Source organism: Myzus persicae, unplaced genomic scaffold, assembly GCF_001856785.1.
Source record: "Myzus persicae strain clone G006 unplaced genomic scaffold, MPER_G0061.0, whole genome shotgun sequence".
Classification (NCBI taxonomy): Eukaryota; Metazoa; Arthropoda; class Insecta; order Hemiptera; family Aphididae; genus Myzus; species Myzus persicae.
The window spans coordinates 77843-102217 of record NW_019101855.1 but is presented as its reverse complement, the minus strand read 5'-3'; positions in this window follow the sequence as shown (position 1 = coordinate 102217).

Below are 24375 nucleotides of genomic sequence, written 5' to 3'. Positions count from 1 at the left end.
GGGTATGTGAGACTTGGTTAGGAATCCCTGGCCGAACGCAGGCGTACTCTAAACCGCAAGTTCTTAAAATACTTAAACTCTTTATCTGGTTAAACCGATTCACCTACTCACTTGTTTTTAATGCATTTCAAGACTCCTTACTCCTCAGCGGTCAGTCAGATATTGTGTTCCATTTGTCACTCCACTATCCACTACATAATATAATATGATGGATGAACCTATAATCTTATTGTTCGTTGCCCCTTGCCAATGTTGACCCTTCGGCTTTCCTTCACATTTTAAATTGTATCGTAAAATTGCATTAATGTCGGTACATGAAATTACTGCCAGTACGCATATTATTATTGTCTAAATATTTTTAAATATAATTGTTACATAAAATAATTCAATAATTGTGCCTATATATATATATATATATACTTGCGTATAGTTCATTAGTTGTATTTGTATCCAAAGGCCTAATCTTGTTTACTCTTATAGAAAATAAATACATATTTAGGAACATTTATTGTATTATGTGTATTTATTTTTTGAGTTCGACAATTCGTTATGAAAATCATTAACTACTTCTCTTTTAAAAACGAAAAAATAGCATTGCACATATAGGTAGGATGACGAAGAGTGTAAACACCTACTAAGGTCTCAGGTTTTATCGTATATTATTGAATTCAACTATTCACGTGTGAACGGTACTTAATATAATTTATACACATTTTACGGCATAAGAACAAATAGCTAATTCTATGAATTTATGGTACATACTTCATAATATGATGGAGTGTTAATTATCGCTAACTTTTTTGTACCGGGGGCGGGCTCGATGGTTTCTATTGTAATTGGGTTGTCTTAGACTAAGTGTTGGTACTTATGTAGTTATTTTACAGCAATCTACCATATAAATATACACTTAATACAATGATATGTATAAGTACCTACGTGAAGTTTTTACAAAAATAAACAGCAAAAACCAATTAGAAAATACGTTAAACAATATTACAATTACAATTACAATTTTATAATAACATATTGTATACATATATATTATATTCTGATGGTTATAAATTTATATTGCGAAGGTAATCAATAGGATTTTTTTCTTAACGACCGGTAACTGCATTCAGATAATCGGCATTCTATACAGGAATAAAGTAATAAACAATAATATACATTTCGATTTGTAATAGTTATTTCGCGTAATGTAATGGATAGAGTAATTTGTTTTTTATTTTGTACTTATGGCTATTGTCAAGGGGTTTGCATTAAAGTGTCTATACTTGTTAGTTATTCAAAAACAATAAATAAATATGTTGGTATTATGTGATATTTATGATTTATATTATGTTAATATTTAAATTTAAATAATATTCGAAGACATTTCAATTATATTTTGAAACATGAAAATGGAATTTTAAAAGTCTATAGACGTTATCTGTCATAAGTATTTGAAGTTTAGAAGAGCGAAGTAATGGACAATCATTATTCGGTGAGTGTAAAAGTTATAACTACATAATGAAGTATGAGCTACTCGTTCAACATTCGATTTTTATGAATTGAAATTCTAAATTTTCTGCTTAGAAATATGAAACGAAATTTTAATAAAAATGCATGGTTGTCATTTAAAAAGGTAAAAACTTAAATAATGACAACAGTGCACCATAGTGTAAAAAAATACTATTTATTTAAAAAATGTTGTTTTGGTATGACATAGAATAAAAGCATGATAACAAATGTTGTTTTCAAAAATGTTAAGACTCTTAAAGAGTAAAGAGTGTAGTGACTTAAATTGTTACTATTATTTATTGCATCGCCTAGTATAGACGCATATATTAACTTTATTCACTCGTCTGCTATACTATTTATAGTACTTATCGTACATACATTCAAACTAGATCAATGAAACTTTAATTCGGTTCCCAGAATTATACATTTCTCGGGCATTTGTGATTTGACTTGTGAACTAGAAAATATGTAGTCCAGACACTATAGCCTCTTCGAATCGTGCTGTATGCCTGTATGGGTATTGGGTACGCATTGAGTACACATAAACGGGAGTACATAAACAATTCAAAATATCGTTAGTAAGTTTTGAACAAGACAATCAAATTGCATAGGTACCATCACGGCATCATGGTATAGCACTAAATTTTATATGAAACGTGCACGTTTGTTTTATCACGACCCTAGAACATCAAGAATTTATATAAATTGCGCGACGAGAAAACTTTGTTCTAATAGCGAGCACTACATTTCTGAAAAAAAATCTGGAACACAGACACACAAACACACACACACACATACACACACACACACACACACACACACACACAATACAAGTATAATATTAATGTGTATAATGTGTGTAATACACGAACTTTTTCGGTGGACGCCGTAGCAGAATAACGACACCTAAACTGTATTAATATTTCGTCTGTCGTGTGATATGTATTACTATTACAATAATAATAATAATAATATAATGAATGGGTCTTATATTGTGTGCACCCGCGTCAGTCGCGAAATCCCTAGCGAAACGAGAACGATTTCGAATACAGACCATATTTCATGTGATATGCGATGTACAAGCCAAGTACTTTGGCGATTTTATTGTTGTATAATGTACACACACACACACGCGCGCGTACACACGGAAACCGTTAAATATACACATAAAGATGTGTACTTACGTATTAATAACGGTGACGTGGCTGCTCGTAATTGTTTGTTATGGCCGTATTTTACTGCCGCGCGGACGTTAATGTCGCTGAACAGTCAAAATGTGTATAAATGGCGTGTATATAAGGTCGGTTCGCAAAAAATATCGCGAAAATCGCGACGTTTTTCGCAGACATTACCATACCTATACGCCAAACATGTACCGAAACATTATCGTCGTCATTATGCTATTATTCACCGCTGCAGCTGCCACCGAATAATAATCGTAATTCGACTTTCGTCGAGACCGACCGCAAGACTTGAAGAGGTCGGTCGGTCGTCGATCGTGGCAGTACGAATTTACAATAAAAACGACAACGCCAATCGATCGCCGTCGAGTGCTGTTCTAATATATTTTTTACTTCTGAGACATAACTGTAACGATATGACGACAATAAGACGTACTAGAACAATTGAACGGAAAAGTGTTTTTTTTTTTTTATTTGAATATGTAAAAATATAGGTACATTAAAAAATATACCATTTCAAATATCAATTTTAAACGTCCACCTCTTGTAGATATGCGAGAGATCTTCGAGACCGGTAATTCTTCGGATAAGTTATTTTGTACATGGTGATAAAGTATAAAAATAATTGAGAGGAGACGATTTCGATTAACAAATCATATTATCCATTGGATTAAAGTGCACTTATATAGGTACTTGCGTGTATTGTATTTTTTAGTATTCAGTGTTTTTAAACATAAAACCTCAAAATAAGTACTTCGACCGGTAATAGTTTACACTCGAAGCTATAAAATAAAAGTGTTTCAACACCTACTTAACAAGTTTGGGTAGGTAGCGAGCAGATAATATAATACCACGGTTCATAGAAAGGTACAACAATAATTTCCTATCGTATTTCTGACTTAGGACTAGAAATAATATTGTATTAATATTGATATGGTTTTGCTGATTGTGATGCTTGTGATTAAAAAATGTATCATTAAAAATTAGTAATTATGTAACCTGGTAAAAATGCGTATGAATGTACGATAATTCCTGCACAACGATTCAAGTCTAAATGAATAACTTGTAATGTTTTTTCCATTTCTTTAATTTTTTTCTTTCATATAACTCACGCGTATTTTTCCATAATTTTAACTACTTTTTATTTCCTGAATTTTCAGACTAATATATGGATCACGTCTTTGCATGTTTTTTTTTAAATGTACTGTGAAGCACTTTAAGTACGTTTCTAAAATACCCGGCTCAAAATGTATGCGGAATATTATGACTGTGACTTTTTTCCAGGACAAGCAATTTACCTACTCAGAGTATATTACTTATGATGATATCCTTTCCTCGGAAGAGCGATGTAAATATTTTTAAAGAAAAAATATTTTCCAATACCTGCTTGCGTTTCCTCAGTAAGTTTACTTATTTTAAAAATAAGTTTGAAAAATCTCCATTGATTCTCTGCAAGGGTCACGATTTAGGATCACACTAAAAATAGCAACCTATTAATAAAAAATTTAGACAAAAGTATTTTTTTAACATCGTCTGTAATACGAACGTAACAATGTTTTTTGAGATATATATTTGTGCAATATTTTTTTAAACTGTTTTCACCCTCCAAGCACGTGCAATATACTTATCGGCTTAACGAATCGCCTGTTCGAACAATATCGGTAGGTATCGATAGCAATATTTCGATAAGTTATTATTTAAAGTCGCGTCTGTCACGATCCTTTGACGGCATTCCACAGTCTGAACCGCGGCGGCGGCAACATACCTTCCTGTACATGTAATAATAATATGTTTTATAGGTAGAGACAAATAATAATAATAATAATAATAATAATAAGTGAAGAAACGTCAAACGTCGGTTGCCGAGTTTGATTTAGATGTCTGGTTGCGATGGACTACGTCCGTTGTACTTATTCCAGTGTACACAGACATAATATATATATATGTGATATGTAACTCTATACATATGATATTTTTTTTGCCCGACGTTGTCCTATTTTATCCTTCCGTTCTCACGCGGCGACGATGTCGTCATGCCCGCCGAGTGTTCGTCCGCTTCCGCGATGTAAATATCCACCTCCGACGGAGTCGGTAGCAGCCGATAGTGTCCTTGCAGACTTTTTATTAAGTCCATCGACGAGCCATTCCACACTTGTGGGTAATGCAATGTACCTATCATTTGTCCAATATCTATACATATTGTGAAATTAGTATACCTACATTATGTATTGTATTGTATAAGAAACGATTTGTTTGACCTCAACCACTCGTTGTGATAACTATGTGTCAGTTTTAAACATTTCTAAATAGTTAAATATAAGCCCGTGGTTTTATACAACTGTAATATTATCTTGATGAGGTGATTTTGTTTTTGAGATTACCTTTATGGTTGCTTTTAATTGTGTTAAATGAAACGGAATACTTATTTAAATATTCTTCAATTAATGAATTTATACAAATTTATATAATGTTTTTTTTTAAATTATTATTATTACTAATATAATAACTTAAAGTTTTGATAAACTAGAGTAAGCTGTAAACCATAGGTTCACAAGATAAGTTTTCCCATTTAAATGTTTTATATTAAATACCTACATTCTAAATTCTAAATACTAGCTAACTTATTAAATGTAAAAACCTTTTCAAATATTTATATAAATATACATTGATAGACAAGTATGGTTATACTACAAGCATTAAATTATGAAATCAAAAATAAGGGTTGCCGTTTAATTGAGTTTTTTGAAGAATTGGACCATTTATTTTATAAGAACTAAGTATTAAATTAAAATGTTATAAGCTTTAACTTATTAAATGTACTGCGAACAACGACCAAAAACACAAAAGTCGACCGAGATAATGAGTACTTAATACATAATAAATCTTTATTTATGTCTAATGATATTATATGATAATTGATAACCAAACGGACGTCCAAGCTTTGAGTTTTAATATGATTTGTGAAATGTACATTTTGCATGGCGCGCAGCCTTTATACACTATTTATTTTAATAAACGGTGAGATATGAAATCACGATGTCACAGTTTCTGATGTAATGTGAATATATTAATACCATTTTTTTTTTTTTTTAATGCAAATGACTTTAATAGCCTCCCGTTTATCATGATTTACAACAAAAATTGTTGTTTTTTTTAATGATTAAAAAGGATTAGATACTGACTTTATAATTAATTAACACAGTGTTTATAAGTCGTCGATGAAGTTTCGAGGAGGAGTCACGTATCGAGATTGTAACATTATTCGACGCAAAATATTATAATATATACAATTGAAAATACTTTATTGAACATGGCAGTGGTATCTAAGTATCTATTGTTGTGGTGGTGATGTTATATACGGGCTTGATATTTATTCACCCTTTACCTATAAGTAGTGTTCATTTTTTGTTTCGTTTATATGTACTGATAAACACACTATTCCACCCCCATGTCCTCTGGGAAGTCCTTATAAATATACTTAATACTTATATAGGTGAATGGTGAGTCGTTGTATTATTCTATGTGTGTGTTGTTGTGTTGAAACAAATCGCCATTCACCTAATGTTTGCATTATACAACTGTCTGTGTGTGTGAAAAGTTGTGGATTCAAAACAGGACCGTACGAGTATAATACAATGGAAATATTGACGAGTTCAACAGTTAAAAGTCAAGTTGGACATTTATTTTTTCCCGTCAGCCATGCAATTTAAATCGAGGGCGTCGGAGTCGGCGGTGCTTTAGTACAAAAACATGTTTTGCGGCGAAAACTCTCACGCACTGTAGAATAGTCGGACTTTGTTAATTTTTTCTTTTCATTTTAAAGAAGTGACCATTTTTCAGGTCGGATCAAAGCCCGGTTTTTAAAATCATAACATGCATTTGAATGACGCACAATATTTGTTATTTTAGTTGTTATTTTGTAGTTATTTTGTAATTTTTCTAGCATTATTTAAAAAGTAAAATGAAAATTCGGGCATTGATCCGATCTGAAAAATGTTTTCATCATTCAGAAAAAAAAAAAAATTATCAAAATTCGACACGTATCAATGAGGTGTGTGAGTTTTTCTTGTGAAGTCATTTTCGTTGATATAATAAACCGTATCAAACTCTCATCCTTAATAGGTATTATCCGGCAGTCGAGTAGAGGAAAAGTATTATAGTTGAGGTAAATCTAAAATATAATTTTCAAATTTAATAGAATTGTGGAAAATTATAGATACCGGCATCGACAACCTCAACTAAAATAACTATAATATTATAATATATAATATGTATAGTTGTAGTGTTAAGATTTAAAACTGACTGAAATACTCGACTGTGATTTTTTTTACTACCTACTTCGCTTTAACGGCCTTAAACTTAACGACTAGTGATTTTTCCACGCGCCGGAAAAATTAATTGGAAAAGTTCGTTTTATACTTTAATGTATAAATCTATTTTTCCCTTTCAATCGAACACATTAAATTTATTAGAGTTTGACAATTCTATGTATACGCATAGTATATGACGTATGACAATAATAATATGTATATCGGGTTTTCTTGACATTTTATTGCGGTACCTAAATATATTTTCGATAATGGCGTGTTTGTAATTTGTTGTACACGCATTAAATAAAATACAATTTCAATATTTTTTGTTTTACTGCCACGGCGGAATTAATAAAATTTTTATATGAAAAATAATAATAATATCTGTCGACTATAGACGTTTTCCGACAAACTTTCTGAGTTTAATCTGTTGCTATTGATACATAAAAGTTAAAAATAAAAAGGTTCAACCCCGGCCCCTACTTCAATTTCCTTCCGTTCAATTGATTTAATTAATTAAAAAAAAAAAATACTAATTTAAAAATAACTAGACTGTCCTCGTCGGCGTGCTATATATTGTTATTATTATAACCACATTTATTCCGCTGCCTCCCGTCTCTCGGCCACGTTTTACTAAAGCACCGAAACAGTTTCGTCGCTCCACAACAGCAATAATAATTATCTTTCTAAACGTCGTACATACTCGCGTATATTGTTATGGCCGTCCTGTATAGCTCGTACATTATTCTGTGTGTTTGTGTGTGTGTGTGTGTGTGTGTGTGTGTGTGTGTGTGTGTGTGTGTGTAGTGTAAAAGTGTAAAACGGTTTCAATAAAATATAATTTTCAAAACGATTCCGTTTCAAACGGTCCGTCCTAAACGAGGCTCATTAAGGCGGCCGTGACTAAACATTGCTGCAACCGTATTAATAATAATAATAACGAGAGATATAACTTACGGCGGCGGTGGCCGTAAAATAATACGCGTTTAAAGACGAAAAAATAATAATAAAGCCATCGGATTTTTGCGAGATCGCGAGCTCGCCCTTGAATTACCTAGTCAAATATCATCGGTATGGTCGTCAAGCTATTGATTTGGCGCGTGCGAATAATATATTAATATTGTTTCAAAACAAAATATTAGAATATAATAATAATATAATAATGCTTAATATTTATTATTAACTATATTATGTATAATGTATTATAATTGTAAGCACTAACTAAATCACGTTATCCAGACACCGGAGATAATTCGTCGGGAAATCGGATAGTAGACGACAACTATAATAAAATCATTTGATTTGTACGGAACACACTTTGTACGGTCGGACATTAAAAGTGCGAAACGCGAACACTTTGTACGATCGAGTAAAAAGATTGCACAATAATAATTATAATTTATAAATACTATGATATAGCACCGAGCGATTTTAGTTGTTACCTGCTGACCTGTAAATGTACCTAACTTAAATTTATTTTGATTTTTGTTCATACCTATACTATTTGAATTCCTTTTGATTATCAAATAAATAAAATAAAGTGTAAATCTCATCCAGAGTTAATATTATTATGCATGTGTGATGTGTCATATATTATGATAATGTATTATCTACTTACACTCACACAAATGTACATAATTAAATACTTTGTGCATATAATATAATATTTAATATGTACGAAATGTGTACACGTTCTGAAATCAGCATTTTTACCAGATCGTACAAGTGTCCACGATATGCATTTCAAGCAATTTAAAGTACCTCTAGTAACAGTTTGCCGTCACACACGCCCTATAATATTAAATACCCAAATAATCGTCATTCGACTATTAAGTTCGGGCTTGCTAGTTTCAAGTATCACATTTTGTTCCGAAACAGAATATTAAAAAAATATAATATCGTTTCATACACCATAATAATCGCGTTGTTTACAGACTTGCAACTCATCATCACGGGAATGATTACTAATTCATCGCTTGTGTCGTAAAAAATGATCGTTTTCACATTATTACGAATAGAAGCGTCGTTGCCGGCCGAGGTTATATTGTTGTTGTTATAATTGATGCTATATTATAATTAGGTACATAACATCTGATATTAAAATATATCAAGTATATTGTGAACAGTGTATTGTGCACAAAATAAATCACGATATCCGGAGATGATTCTTAGAACACGAAAAATACAAAAAAATCGTCAGAATTTCGGGAGACTGAGAGTGCCCTTGAATACTTCGAGCAATTATTATTCAAATATTTTATCTGTCTCGTCATTCGGATATGCGAACATCTGATATCATAATATACATATTTTTTTACGTAATTGTTGTAATGATTGCTAATCTTGAAAATAATATATAGCCACAATATCGTGAAAACATATGGGTACAATATCATGAAAATAAACAGCTACAATATTTAGAAAATATATATGGGTAGAATATTCTAAAAACTTTTAGTCGCCTGCCGAAAAATGGTTTTGAAAATGTTGTAACAGTTTCTAAATCAAATGAGTACTTTAATTTGTTGTTAACAATATTAAAAAAAAAAAAAAAAAATGCTGCTATTGATGGATATCAGCAATCAGAATATCGTAAACGAATATAGTATCGAATCTGTGTGTTTTATATTATTGGCGTAATAGGGCTGTTTGCAGATTTGTAACTCGTTGCAGGATTATAACGTGCCGTCGTGAGTCGTATAAATTGATCTCGCTTTCACATTATTATTGGGAATAGAAGCGTTGGGCCGGGGTTATAATATTATTGTTATTATTAATAGGATAATGCATTGTTGTATATATTATGCACAAACTAAATCGCGTTATCCAGACTCCGGAGATAATTCGTCTGAAAATCGGTTTACATCATCGCGCATATATCAGTATTGTTGTACAATACGGGTGTATTTATTTATTTATTATTATTATTTAGATGATATTATTATGTACACGTCGTAACGAAAAAGTTTTTTCTACATTAACGAAACCAGCTTTAACCGCTATATTATAATATATATTATACTACGTGTTACACGAAAACGAATAAGTAATTAATGTATCGACATTTTACATTACAGGGTTGAGAGCTGAGACATGTACTGACGTCAGACTTAAGGTAGGTATTTTTTTAAATGTTGTTTTTATAATATTACATTATTTATGAAATAATCTACTAAAATCTAATGACCGACCTTTTACTAACACTCGGGAATTTAGTTTTAGAAACTGCACATTATAGTCAAAGTATTTTGTTAATATTATTCATTAAAACATATTTTGGCGGTAAAAAAACCATTTGATATTATAATATTATATACCTATGTAAAGTGTAATTTGTGAGTACCTACTTACCTATGGTTTTTTAACTTAATCCTTGTTAACACTTCAAAGTAATAAAAACTGTAATGCCATTTTAATTTAAGGCTGAAAAAATTTGCTCACTAGATTACTGACATTTTGAATATTAATAACATACAGTTTTTTGGTTTTTTAAAACTATGTACCTATATTATCTCTCATTTATGTTTTACAAGAAATAATAGTTAGGAATAGTTAATAATCTCACGTTATTATTATTATCATCATCATTATTTTTTTTTTTTTTTAGTCGGAACGCCCACTTAATCATTATGTTTTAGAAATGCATTAATCTAAAGTGATTCGAAGAGTAGTACGATTTCACGTGAAAATATTCATCTGAAGTTAAAAAATAATTTGAGATTAATTACAAAATATAAACTTAAGAGCTACTTTAAATTAAAAAATACCTTGTTTACCATGTTTTCCCACTCATTCGATTATTCATATTATACATAGAATATTTTCGGCGAATTACGCGTTAGAGTCGTTAGACCTACCTATAATATTACATTAACATAACCTTTCGGGAGCAGTATCTTTAACACGTTAACATATAGTTGAATATATTTAGATGATTTTATTTGTTAGTTAACAGGTTTTATGTAGATAAATATGAGTTTGGACATGTATAAAATGAATTTAATTATTTTGTTTTGTTTCCAGAATCATAATAATATCATTATATTTGTAAGCTTGTAACCATTATATAATATTATAACCTGTATATTGTATTATTATTTCCCGAACGTATTTGAAAGGTTATTTAACAGTGAAAAAAAATTTTTCTCGATTTCAAACATTATATAATATAGAAGAAAAATATCCTGTCTAAGAAAACACGAACGTCACTAGAATAAATGACCTTATTAGTACAATTTTATCGTTTTATTTAGAATGACGAATCGTCTTTTTTACGTTGGTATACGTTGTATATACCTATATTAGTTTTCATATATTTTTTTTTTCATGAATTATTTGGAGTAACTCTTTGATTAACGGTTAAGCATGAATCAAAAAGTAATTGTATGAAACAATGTTTAGTTATTTATTTTGTTTGTATAATTTATCGAATTATGCGTTTTTTGTAATCAACGTAGCTGCTTTTTAAATATTTTATCGTGACGTTGAGTGTTCCGAACGTCTTATATCCTAATATTTTAATATTCAATAAGCTTTTATTAAGTGGGAACAACCATAAAAAATCGGCATAAGGAAGCGTTATTTATTATTTACAGTCGACATTACCATTTTTTTAACGTTTAAAAAACAATATTCAACGTACATTTCCAAAAATCGAGTTACGATTAAACGTTAAGCAGTCACACACAGACTGCGTTAATAATGCGTTATTGCTGCAGCGATTTAGGTGTTGTGTTATCGAAATAAGTACTGCCCTACTGTGTAGTATTATGGTGATATTATTAATTTTTTTACTCAAACACATGCGGGACCAAAATCAATAATTAAACATAATATTTTAATAAAATTCGGACGTCCTCTCCGCATTCGCCTAGCCGTGTCGTTATAATTTGAATATTATGATTTACAAATAAAACCAATATATGTGGGTGAATATATATATATATATTCAATGCTGTGTAAATTAATTGTCCAAGGTTCTAGTTTTTCTGATACGGTTTATAATTTAAAATACAAATAATACTTGCAATATATACTATATTTTATACTCAGGTATACAGTTATAAATTTAATTAATAACCAATAACATGTTATAGTAATTCCTTAAACCTTGGTTGATAATAGCGAATTATTAATCATCGATGTTTTTTTTTTTTTGCTTGCGATCAATATAATATTATTTCTAATCTTCCATAACCGAACACGTTTAAAAGAAGAAACACATGTTTCATAATTTCATTAAAACATATAAAGAAGAGTGGGATTTTCAATTTTTAAAAAATTTCAATCGAAAAATGTCAAGTGAATTATTTCAAAACCCTAAGTGTTACAGTGTTCCCTGCAGGCATACTTGTACGCGGTAAATATTCAAATCCGGGCACCACCGAGACACGTGTGGGCAATGTAAAAACACAAAAATACGGTTTTCCGATCCGTCATCGAATGTCGCGAGGATAGCATCGTAATAATATAACACACCCGCCGACTGTCGTGGGCACAATGCGAGTGTAGGTAAGCGAAACGGACGCACATAGTATACGTCTGATCATAATATAATATTATTCGCATGTGCAGTTAAATACGTATCGGACGGCCATCGTCGGATCCTGATCGACCAGGACGAAGGTGGAACTCTGTAATTGAATTATCATCAAAACTAGTTTCGCGGTCTCGCGCGCGCGCGCACGTTTTGTTCGCGACTGCTTTGAGAAAACGGCAAACATATTATGTGTATAGGTATATCATAGAAGTGTGTGTGCGTGCTGTGTGTCGGTTCGAATAATATAATAATTTATGAACGATTTATCATAATTTTTTTTTTTCGCATGGACGAGCTGCGCGCCATATAAATTACCTGGGTAATTATTACCGGAGACGACAGCGACGCTCGGAGAATTATATTATAATATGATATACACTCTCCTCCTCCCCGTCCTCCACCTCGTCCTGTATTATGATGCACGGAAGACGGCTGTCGGCTGTTGTACACACACGTATTATATATATATATATATATATATATATATATATATATATATATGTATATAATGCGTGTACGCGTATAATGGTCGCCAAAAAAGAAAACAAAAAAAATCGTAGTCATAATAATAATAACCGTAATAAATAGATTATAACAAACGATATGGTCGAATAAAATGGGTAATAACTGGGCACCTGCGCCGCCGACGATCATTATGTCAAACGTAGTTACACTACACCGCAGTCATTCAATTTTATGATGCCCTAAAATGTATCAATAATTCGCCCGTAAATCAGCTTAGGTTACGCATTCCTGCAAAATGTGCTCGCGAATATATTATTAGCCGGGTATTACTATCCGGCGTTTAGCGCGGAATTGTGTTTTTTTTCTGTTTCCAAAATTCAAAACTCGTTTTCGCCATAATCCATTAAACCATTAAACGGACATCGCGTTACATGTTGAGCAGCTTACCTCGCGTACGAAATAATATTATCATACACTCGTAAATAATACATACATATATATATATATGGGGGAAAATTGAATATTATAATATACGATACCGCATCGTCGCACAGGACGAAATTTTACACCGACGGTTCACTTAATTTTCTAGTTCAGGTCGTATTAATATGTCGTCCAATAAACAAAAATGTATAATTTTCTCATTTGGGTAGTTCTTAATCGTCGTGTATATATAAGTTATTGGGTATATTATAGGTATAGGAGCTATATATTGCTATTAGTACAGTTATCGTTTATGCGGTTTAACCTAACCTGCCTTTTTTGAAACTGGTCTATTAAGTACCTATATGTGCAATGCGACTTATAAATATTATATACGTATCACGGATATATTTAGTAACCATTAATCACGTTATGGGTACTATTGGACATGATGCACCTACTTAATTGTGTCTTAAATTGCATAATTTAATAATACATATTATATAAGTGCGTGCGTGAGTAGTGCGACTATGATATTATAGTATATACACTCTATATCAGTGTTTCTTAAGCTGTGTTCCGTGGAACCCCGAGGTCACTTCAGGGTTCCGCGAAATGTGTGGTTTTTTTTTCAAAATTTTAAATTTTGACACATTATTATAACCTTTATTGCAAATAGTCCTTTCATGAAATGACGCATTGAAACAAAGTAGTGGTTCTAATTGACAAGTGGAGCTGTAATAACTTGTTGTTAAAAGCTCAGTACAAAAAAGTTAAAGAAAAAGTCGATGTTCCACATTCAAAGTGCACATAAAAAAAGGTTCCACGGATAAAAAAGTTTAAGAAACACTGCTCTTTATTATAGGGTAGGTCCTTATATATTTTAAGTACATATAGTCGCCGAGTAACATGCAGATTTTTGAATCAAACCGATAATCAACATTTTTGGACTTTTTGGATAGGTGACCAAACAAAACTCCAACATTTTAAACGAAATATCTCGTCTCATTTTGTTAATTTAATACAATATATAATACAATTGTTCGTTTAAACGAAAAACTCAGTGAGGCCCATTATATACATATAAATCTAAACACAACTTAATAGCTTAAAACGTATATGTTAACTGTCTTTGATCGTTCGTTATTTTGTACATTTAAAAAAATACAATTAAATTTTATTTATATACAATATTATATTTGTAGCATTTCAACCTGTCCTACCATCTACTATCCCATGATCCTTTGTGCTACTAATTAAAATCATCATACACAATTAAAAACCTAGAATATGTCGGTATACTCTCTATAGGTACGGTTCTAAAAGAGAACATTTAAATAACTTATGAGATTATTAAAATTGGATAACTTAATGTCAAAGAACTTTATTTACATTTTTAAACATTCTAAAAGTATCAAAATTAGATTTGGATGTAGCTTTTTATTTTTATTTTTCGTGACTCGAATTATTTGCATATTTTTAATGCATAAAAAATGTATACATATATTATGCATGTACATACATTATACCTATATTATTGTAGCTTTTTCTATCTTACAAAACACTTATAATATTACAGCTGTTAAGGAGATTAGATAGTCTTCTACTTCGAGTATTCCTGAACACTTTATTATGTAGATACATAATATGATTTGTTTTATTTTTATTTTATTCAATTTACAGACATAAGTCCAATACACAATTAAATTATAATATTAATCATATTAATAATGGTAATGATATTGTTAATTTATTTAAAGAATTATGTTAATATTCTGTTTGACTGACAATATACATAAAATAGTGATAATAAGAAACAGTAGGTACTTAATTCGATAAAAATGTAATATAGACAAAAATATGTTAACTAATTTAAGTCTAGAACAGTCATACAATATATTTATCATTAGTTACCTGTTTATTTTCAATTGCAATTTATCGATACAACAATTTACGACTCATAGTTTGATAATAAATATTAACGTAAATTTGATATTATTTAATTAGTAATTATTATCTTTGAGGCAGTTTTAAACTTATTTAAATGAAACAATATTTATTATACAGATTTTATAAAATATTTTTAAAATAATAAATGTTGTTTGATATAAAAGGGTTTTGTTTTGTTAATTATTTAAATTGATAAGTGGGCTATTTTACTATATTATTTTAAATACCAATACAGGCTGAATCTCATTTACTTGAAAAAATAATCATAAATAATACCTAGGTACTAATTTAATAATTTAAAAATGCATAATATTATGCATAGTAAAAAATACAAATACTAAAAAGATGATGGATCACTATTTGTCATACGCGTCATTCTAATTACTGGGGGTTCTCAAAATAATTTATGTTGCATTTACGTATAGAAAATGGATACATGTGACGGGCATAAGGGGAAGGGACTTGAAGTTGATCATAGAAAGTATAGTACCGGAGAGTAAATATTTCCACCTATTGGTTGTCGGAGAAAAATTAAATTAGAAATTTGCTTTCTATCAACTAAAATACTCAAACCAAGCTTGTTCATACCTGTATACTAATCATGAGATGGATGGTATATATTTAAGCGTAGTTATAGAATTTGTGCTATAGCTTTTCAATTGTATTTATTTCGCGAGAAGTAAATGGACCCCATACAACAGCGCCTTATTCCATAGTATACTTTATAGAGCTGTAGACCTCTCAAAGACACATTATAAAGGTCTTATAGGGAGAACACATTTAAACTCATTAAAAAATTCCTCATTAAACATAGTATTTTTAGTGCCATATCGTATTCAAATGATCAAATGGGAATGAAAATTAAACCCAAAGTTCGTCCAAGTCGAAGAGCTTACAATCAGCTCGTGTCTATGGATTAACGTTGATTGAGTATACTGTATAGGAATAATAATTTTCCATATGATGGCTTTTAATTAACAACGACGTATTTAGTATTTTGTATTTAACCGAATCAAATAGTCTATAAATAGTTCAGTAAATGTTGAACTGCGTGTCCGCTCAGCAGGTAAACAAATAATGGATACAATTAGGTACTTAAGTACTTATACAATACGAGTAGAACGTCAGGTTTTATACGCTACGCTTTATTTATCATAACACAATTATGTTATTGTTGAGCATATAATAATAGATAAGCAGTAACGAGTCATGTTTCGCATTCAATTCTCTGACAATCGCGGTTATACAGTGATCAGCGCCAATTATGCGAATTTGAGGCAGTGTGCCACGAGAAGGCGATATTGTACTAGGATGGTCTATAGGGTTGTGTCTAAATACAAATCTTCCGAACGAAAGCTTAACTATATCCCGTGAACTCTGGCGGCCATCTTACAAGCACATTTTGTATATTCGGTCCACAATAGATGCTTTGAGAATACTATATACTAGACAGTAGCTGCCTCGCTTACGGTATTATTTGTTGTCGAGTCCTGCCGCAGTCGTACTTGAACCATTTTTTCATTCGTTTAAGTTCGTGTAATATTGTACCGAGCGTCGTAGTCGTATACTCTATGACTATAAAGGGGTGTAGTATTGAAAATGGCGAATGAGTTAGTATAAATATAATATGATATACGTGATATGTCAGACAGTGGCGCCCCTAGACCATTTTCTAGGTTGTGGTGTGGAGGGGATGTTCTTTTATATACTGTATTATGTCACAACCCTCTCTCCTAATAATTTTATTGTCGTATCGTGAAAATGGAGCGTATGATTGCGGAGACAGCAATCGATGACACTATATTATATTAATATGATATTATTGCGGTACCCATTTTCAAATTATTTTTTAACCCTATAATAGCAAATAATTGTAACCGTTGTCACATGAACAATTTATTTATTTTTCTTGAAAATTTAATACAACTGATGGTGTACTCATATAGCCATATTTCTTAGCAAATTGTCCGATCAAGGTTAATTGTATATAATTATTTAGGAGTATATTATAGACAACATTTACGACAGTTTTGAATAAAAGTAATTTGTTTTTCGTAACATTTTCATTAATAAAAAATGAATGCCATTTGTATATTGTTTAAACCGTTTTATAGCGAATAATTTACAAAGTTCACATCTAATTATATTGAATAATTATGATAAATAAACGTATTAAATTATTTAAATGTCTAGTATTGTTTTTTTCAATTTGTTTGTGGCAAAGAAATATAATACAGGTCTGCGAGAATAATGAAAACTTTTCAGTTGAAAAATACAAAAACGTTTATTTTATTATTAGTTTTCAAATGAATCTAATTAAAATCTAGAACACAAACATTTCATTTTAAACCTTTAAACGATCTAACGACTTATGCCGGTTTTAATAAAACTTTCAGTCAAGTATAATTGTAGAAAATCTGACAAATGGATTTTACCGTAAACACGTTAGATTTCAAAACAATCGTATATTGATAATAAATAATAGGAGTTGTTTACAATTATTATACAAATAATAAATCAAAATGTTTATATTATCTTGAAATAACTAAGCTTATCGCGATAAATTAACTACAATGATTTGACCTTAATTAACATTGGTACCTATCAATAATTGGGATAAATTATTTCTTTATAATTATTGTATGTAATTTATGCTCATAATGCATTTGATTTATAACAAACTTTGATTTTTTTTTTAAATTAAGCTTTGTTTATGAAAAATCACAACCCATACATTGCATAAGCACAATAAACTGTTAATGATATAAAAAAATGTACGGATGATTAAAATTTTAAAGTATACTAATTTGTCTCCTATTCTATAATTAACAATTTTAATTATATTTACTTATTTATTTACTCATCAGTTCAATATACGCACGTGAGTCCTATAACATAATAATACAAATTGTTAGGCAGAATAATATAAAAAACACTGTGCAGTAAAAAACTAAAAACAAAATCAACTGTAATATTATGTGGGTAATAGTACCTGTAGGTATTAATTTATTATATTTGATAATCAAGAGAGTATAGAAATAAAATCGTTAAAAATCTAGAAGCAAATTATAATTTAGCCAATTTAGGGCATACAATTTGTTCCAAATAACATCGTATCTAATAGTTATTATTTTTTTTTTTTTTAATTGATCCTGAGCCCGGCAACTGTGGCCATTAGCTATTAGTAGGTACTGTAGGTTTTTTGTATTGATGGTTTGTAGGTTTTTGGAACGGTAGGGGGAACACGTGTGTGTTTGTTTTGGCAGAATTTCGAATGGGGCACCCGTAGGTTTCTGCCATGCCCCGGGGGTGGGGGATGGCAGCACTTGCTCTCCGGTCACCGCGACTTGTCCGGAGAAAAATGCCGCCCGGTGGCCGAGGATCGAACCGCGACCGGCTGCGTCGCAGCGGAAGAGTCAGACCACTCGGTCACCTCGTCCCCCCTAATAGTTATTAAAAGGTGCAAAAATGTTAAATGTATGAAAACGGTTGTACAATATTATAGCAGCATTATAATTGAAGAGTCGGCGAATGTAATCTGTGACTAACTGTACCAATATAAGAGGTGAAATACACCTATAAAAAAATCAAAATATACGGTATGGGACGATTTCAATGAATATTAAATTATTGTGACAATATTATTAACTTTTGTAAATCTTTAAATCTGAACGGGTAATGGAACAACAGGTCGAATGCTGCGCCTAGGGTGTTGGCAGTGTTGAGGATGCTGAGTTCAGAGTTTGTCTAGGCATTGGAGGCATTTTGTAATTATGTAGTCCACTGAGAGTTCAGTTCCGCATAAATTTCACCTTGGGTTTTCTTCGTTTACCATGAGGTATCCAAGAGTGTGAAGTTAGCTCTTTACCGCAACGAAAACCCTCCAAATAAATTGTAAGTTGTTCCTCTTAATTTGTAAGTAGTTGTAAGTGCAAGGTATCCGCGTGTAAAACGGGTGTGCACGATGTGGAGTCTGTTGGCAATCACCTTAAACTTTCTGTTCAGAGAGAGGTCAGGCCAACCGAAGATAGGGTTTTTTATTTTTCTTAATTTATATTTATTTTATTGGGGTATGCAACGTATTATTACACTAGTAATTTTACATATCCATATGTGTTAATGTTATTTTTTTTAGTTTTTTTTTATAATCATCCGCACGCACATACTAACTTACCGTAATAAATTGTATTTTGTTACAACCTCGTGCTGCTATAGATGGTAGTTGGGATCTAGTCGATTTGGATGTTTTAACTATTACTGCTGTTTTTGTCGATAACATTGCGATCATATCCGGCGTGCACTAGTACTTCAAAGCAATTACGGTTCAACGGTTGGCATATTTTAGACGAGTACGTGTTATACTAGGCACTCTATAAATGAAATGACAATGATGCCAATATTAATCGGTTTTGGCAAATCCGATAATAAATCGGGATGAGTTGTTTCATTATATCATAACGTCCATATACTCTAGCCAAATGCAGCTAGTATATTACTGAGTTGTATGTTATTTTCATAATATCATACAATTTTAAGTATAATTTTTTTATAAACGCATTTGATCACCGTAACTGTTCGAATATTCGATATTAAAATGAAAACGAGTAATAATTTAATTCGTATAATACACATTTTTGTGGAAATTACATATAGATAATATATACTGTGTCGATTCATATTTAATTATAAACAAATAACTTGTATGATAGGTACTCGCGTTAATTGGAAACCACTCGGTAGACTCAGGAATTTATAATTATTTATTATTTGTGTAGATGTCTGGGCCAATTTCTTTCGAGTCTTCTGCGAACTATTCCACGGAACGAGAAGGAGGATAATTTATTGTTTTGTTAATATATTATGTTGGTTTACGCAAGTTCTACAACTATAATTGCACGAATGTAAAATACTAAAGTATGAATTATTTATGTGACAAACAAAATCAAAATAAAACAGTGGCCAATTGTACGTAGTAAAAATAGTAAAATAACGAATGTATTCAATTTTAAAAGTAAATAGAAATAATAATAATTACAAATCAATAGCTCACCTAGCTGTCCTGTAAAATACGTACAGTTATTTTCCATTCGTATTATAAAATAAAATAATTATATTTCTATTATGACTTTTATTCGAATATAATTATAAGTACGTAAAAAACATATGAAAAATAAATTATGTAAGATATTTAAATTTAAGTAGGTAAGTATTAATGTAGTTATACCAATGGGTAACTCCCTCTCCACTCACTACATACAATTATTATTTATCATAACCACTATTGTCTCACCACCACTTGTATTGTATTGAACACATTGTTTTTTCTACATTTTTTAATATGAAAAAAACCTTTAAACCATAATTTATTATAATATTCTCATGATTAAGTATTAACGATTGACAATCGATTGCCATCATACCGGAGGAGGAGGAATATGCGACAGTGTACTTCCGGAAAGACATTGGAGGTCATTCGTCAACCTGCCTTATATGTATAGTTATATCTGCGATCTACCGTGTATTATATAAACCAATCATTTCTCGTTGAACAATCAACATTGTATACTATTCGTTTATAAGCATTGGCTATTTGAAATTTACGAACCGAAACAGTCAACATTTCATTGAACTTTAAGTCTGTTAAGAATTGATAAGCTGCCGATTTCATTAATTTCAATTAAAAGATAGTCGGTAAGTTTGTTTTTACAAAAAAGTTTCACTTTGCGGTGGTGTAGGGGGGGGGGGAGTGATCGTTCTCTAATATGCGATTTCACAGAAATATGTTAGGAAGACATGATGATACTTACTGAGGAAAACAAATTCACAGTTTTAATAAATACATTTACAAGTTCTACTGGTGGTTGATAAATTATAACCTTTCAAATGCCAACGAATTTACGAATTATTGGTCGGGCATTTGCACAGTAATCTGTTATTACACTTAAAGTCGGTCGATTCGGCACGAACATTGTGCGGAAGTCCATCGAGACGAGTGACAACAATTAAAGTTAGGTACCGTGCAAAACATTTATACAGGTAGGTATATATTCCTCCAAACCGTTGTTCATACACACAACAATATTATTAGCGTGTTGAGGGTGCATATATAAGTGTCGAGCATGTGCCTTATTACAGTAGGTCGTGGTGATATCTCCAGTGATCTGCTGTAAATTATATTATATACTATAACATAGTGTCTGCGACATACATCCGTATTATATATGTATATATAGGCACCACAGACGTCATACAGCGCAGTATTCGAACGATTAAATCTCCGTTTGGGATGGGACGAAAAGTATGCCGCGTTCTAATGATAATAATAATAATAAGTAATAGGCACATATATACTATACATGTATACATATTATGGGTAGGTACGCGTTAAAGTCACTCCGCTCTATCGCGGTAATAATAATAATAATATGACTTCATCAGACCAGCAACGCGTTTTCGCGTAATGTATACACACCCCACCGTCTCATGTATATACTATACATATTATATACGAGTATATATAAATATATTATACGTCTTGGCGGTGCATATAATAATAATATATTACGTACGCAATATTGCTTCGCTTAACACGTGTAACTGTTTAATTGGCCGGCCGTGGTGCAGTCGATCGCGACTCGTGTACCCCTGTTCGTGAGTAGGTACCTGTACTTATAATCACCATCGTTTTTTTTTTTATTATTGTGCTCCGGTTGTGCAATATAATATAATATTATAATCGACCACTGGAATAGGTGTTTTGTATATTGTACACACACTCTCACATAATATTTCAAGACGCCCAAAACGCGATGACCTGCGTGACAAAAACGTTAAGACCGTTTACGAATAACACGCGATGTTTTCCGTGTGTGCGTAGAAGCTTTAGGTGCAATAAACTATACGGCCAGTACATAATAGTATAATCGCTGTTGCTGTATCATTACTGTGCGTTAAAACTTGTATATTTATCCACAGAGAGATATAGAAATACTTGTGTGCACTGTGCGCGTGTGCACATACGACGCGACGAGCAGATTTTTGTAACAATTCACTCGTGACTCACGAGGCCGGTACAACAGGTAGGTATACTTATGCTGCAGTATATAACAGTATCATATCGCCGAGGTAAAAAACATAATATTATGTACCTACCTATACTGCAGGTATCCGACGCTTTTGACAAATCGGTGTACAAACGTGTCTTTGGCGTGTGCGCCTACTTATAATATATAATATATATATATACACATTACACACATACATAGATATAACGTGTATATCGTAATAATATATACATTATCATCACAATTTATATTTTTATAAACGATAAATAATTGGCTGGAACAATGTGGCCTGCTGCACGTGCGCGTATCGTTATTATTACTGCATAGATCGTACGCCTATAATAATGCAGGTAACCTACCTGTTGTGTATGTCGTGTGGATATGTGGACATGTGGCGGTAAGTTGCAAACAGCGAGTGGTATATACCTTATATACCGATCGTAACATCACGCGTGAGTATCATCTATATGCGCTATCGCAGTGCCGACGTATAGAATTTCGAAAGACAGTTTTTAATCCGTTATTAGGTTGTGTGAGCAAAGTCGGGTGCTCTCAACTTTTGCCAGTTGAAAGACCTGTGCGTATTGTAAACTATACTATTATAATCAATAATAAAATTTTAGAACAGCGACATTCGTGAGCGTATACTAAACTACTATCGCACATAATAACATCGTTTTAAATGTACATAGGAATATTAACATTATACGCATATTGCCTATTAGAGCCACTCTATGTTTATTGGCACCCAATGGAAGTTCATTAGGTAAAAATGTAAAATATATAGCTATTGATTGAAATCACGCTTTGAATGTTTAAAATTATAGTTCCATAGCTAAATCATATTATATTTTATTTTAATTTCCCAAAGCACACAATATGTGTTTAACATATTTTGTGATAATCACGAGTATTATCCTATTTTTCACCCATTATATGCATGTATAGGTACGTTGTGTTTTCACGAATTCATTTAATATTCAATATTCACTAGATATTGGTATATCGCTAATAATATAATAGACCCTTTTTTTCCGGGAACATACTATAGAATTGCAAAACAGGATTTCCGGTAGTTTGTGAACTTTTCCACGCACATGTGTTTTAGTGTTTAACGCTTATGACAATCACGAGTATTACCTATTACCCTATATTTCAGCCGGTAAACAATACAATAACACGTATAACATTTGTACCATAGGTTAAAAATTAGATTTTCGTGGAATTCATACGAATTAATTTAAACAGACTGAAACTCACTAGCACACTAGATAGATAAATATTAACATAATATTGCTAATCCTCAATACTAACCTTTTTTCAATGAATCTACAACTAAAAAAAGGAGTTTTAGTCGTTTTTGGGAAGAAAAAAACTTATTTTTTACCGGTTAATAATATTGGTACTTGGTAGGTGCGTTGTATACATCGATTTTCAAGAATTTTTTTCCAAATATTTAGTACTTTATTTGTTTGAATTTGTTTGACCCAAATCAGAATTTTTTTGACATCAGGTGCTCTAGAAAAATCAATTTCCTGGGAAAATGTACGTGTTTTTTTCGTTATAAAAGTACCTACCTTTATCTACTTATTATAAGATATAATATAGTATAGTATGCAAAACGCCTCATAATTTTATCATTGTATACTAACCTTTTTTTTTAATAATTCATAGTATTGTAGCTATACATGTGTACTCATAATGTAAATTAATAATCAGGTTTTTAATACATTGACATATTTTCTTCTTAAAACTGGACGATCTCAGATTTTTACTCAACACGAAAATAAATATTTTTAATTTAGCAGAAACATTTAAAATCATCATATAAATAAGGGCTGAGTCTCTATTTTATACAGTACAACACAATTTGTTTGGAAATATTTTGAATACCTTGGATTTTAATTCATCCGGTTGTTTTTTTTCATGGTTTATCGCATTGT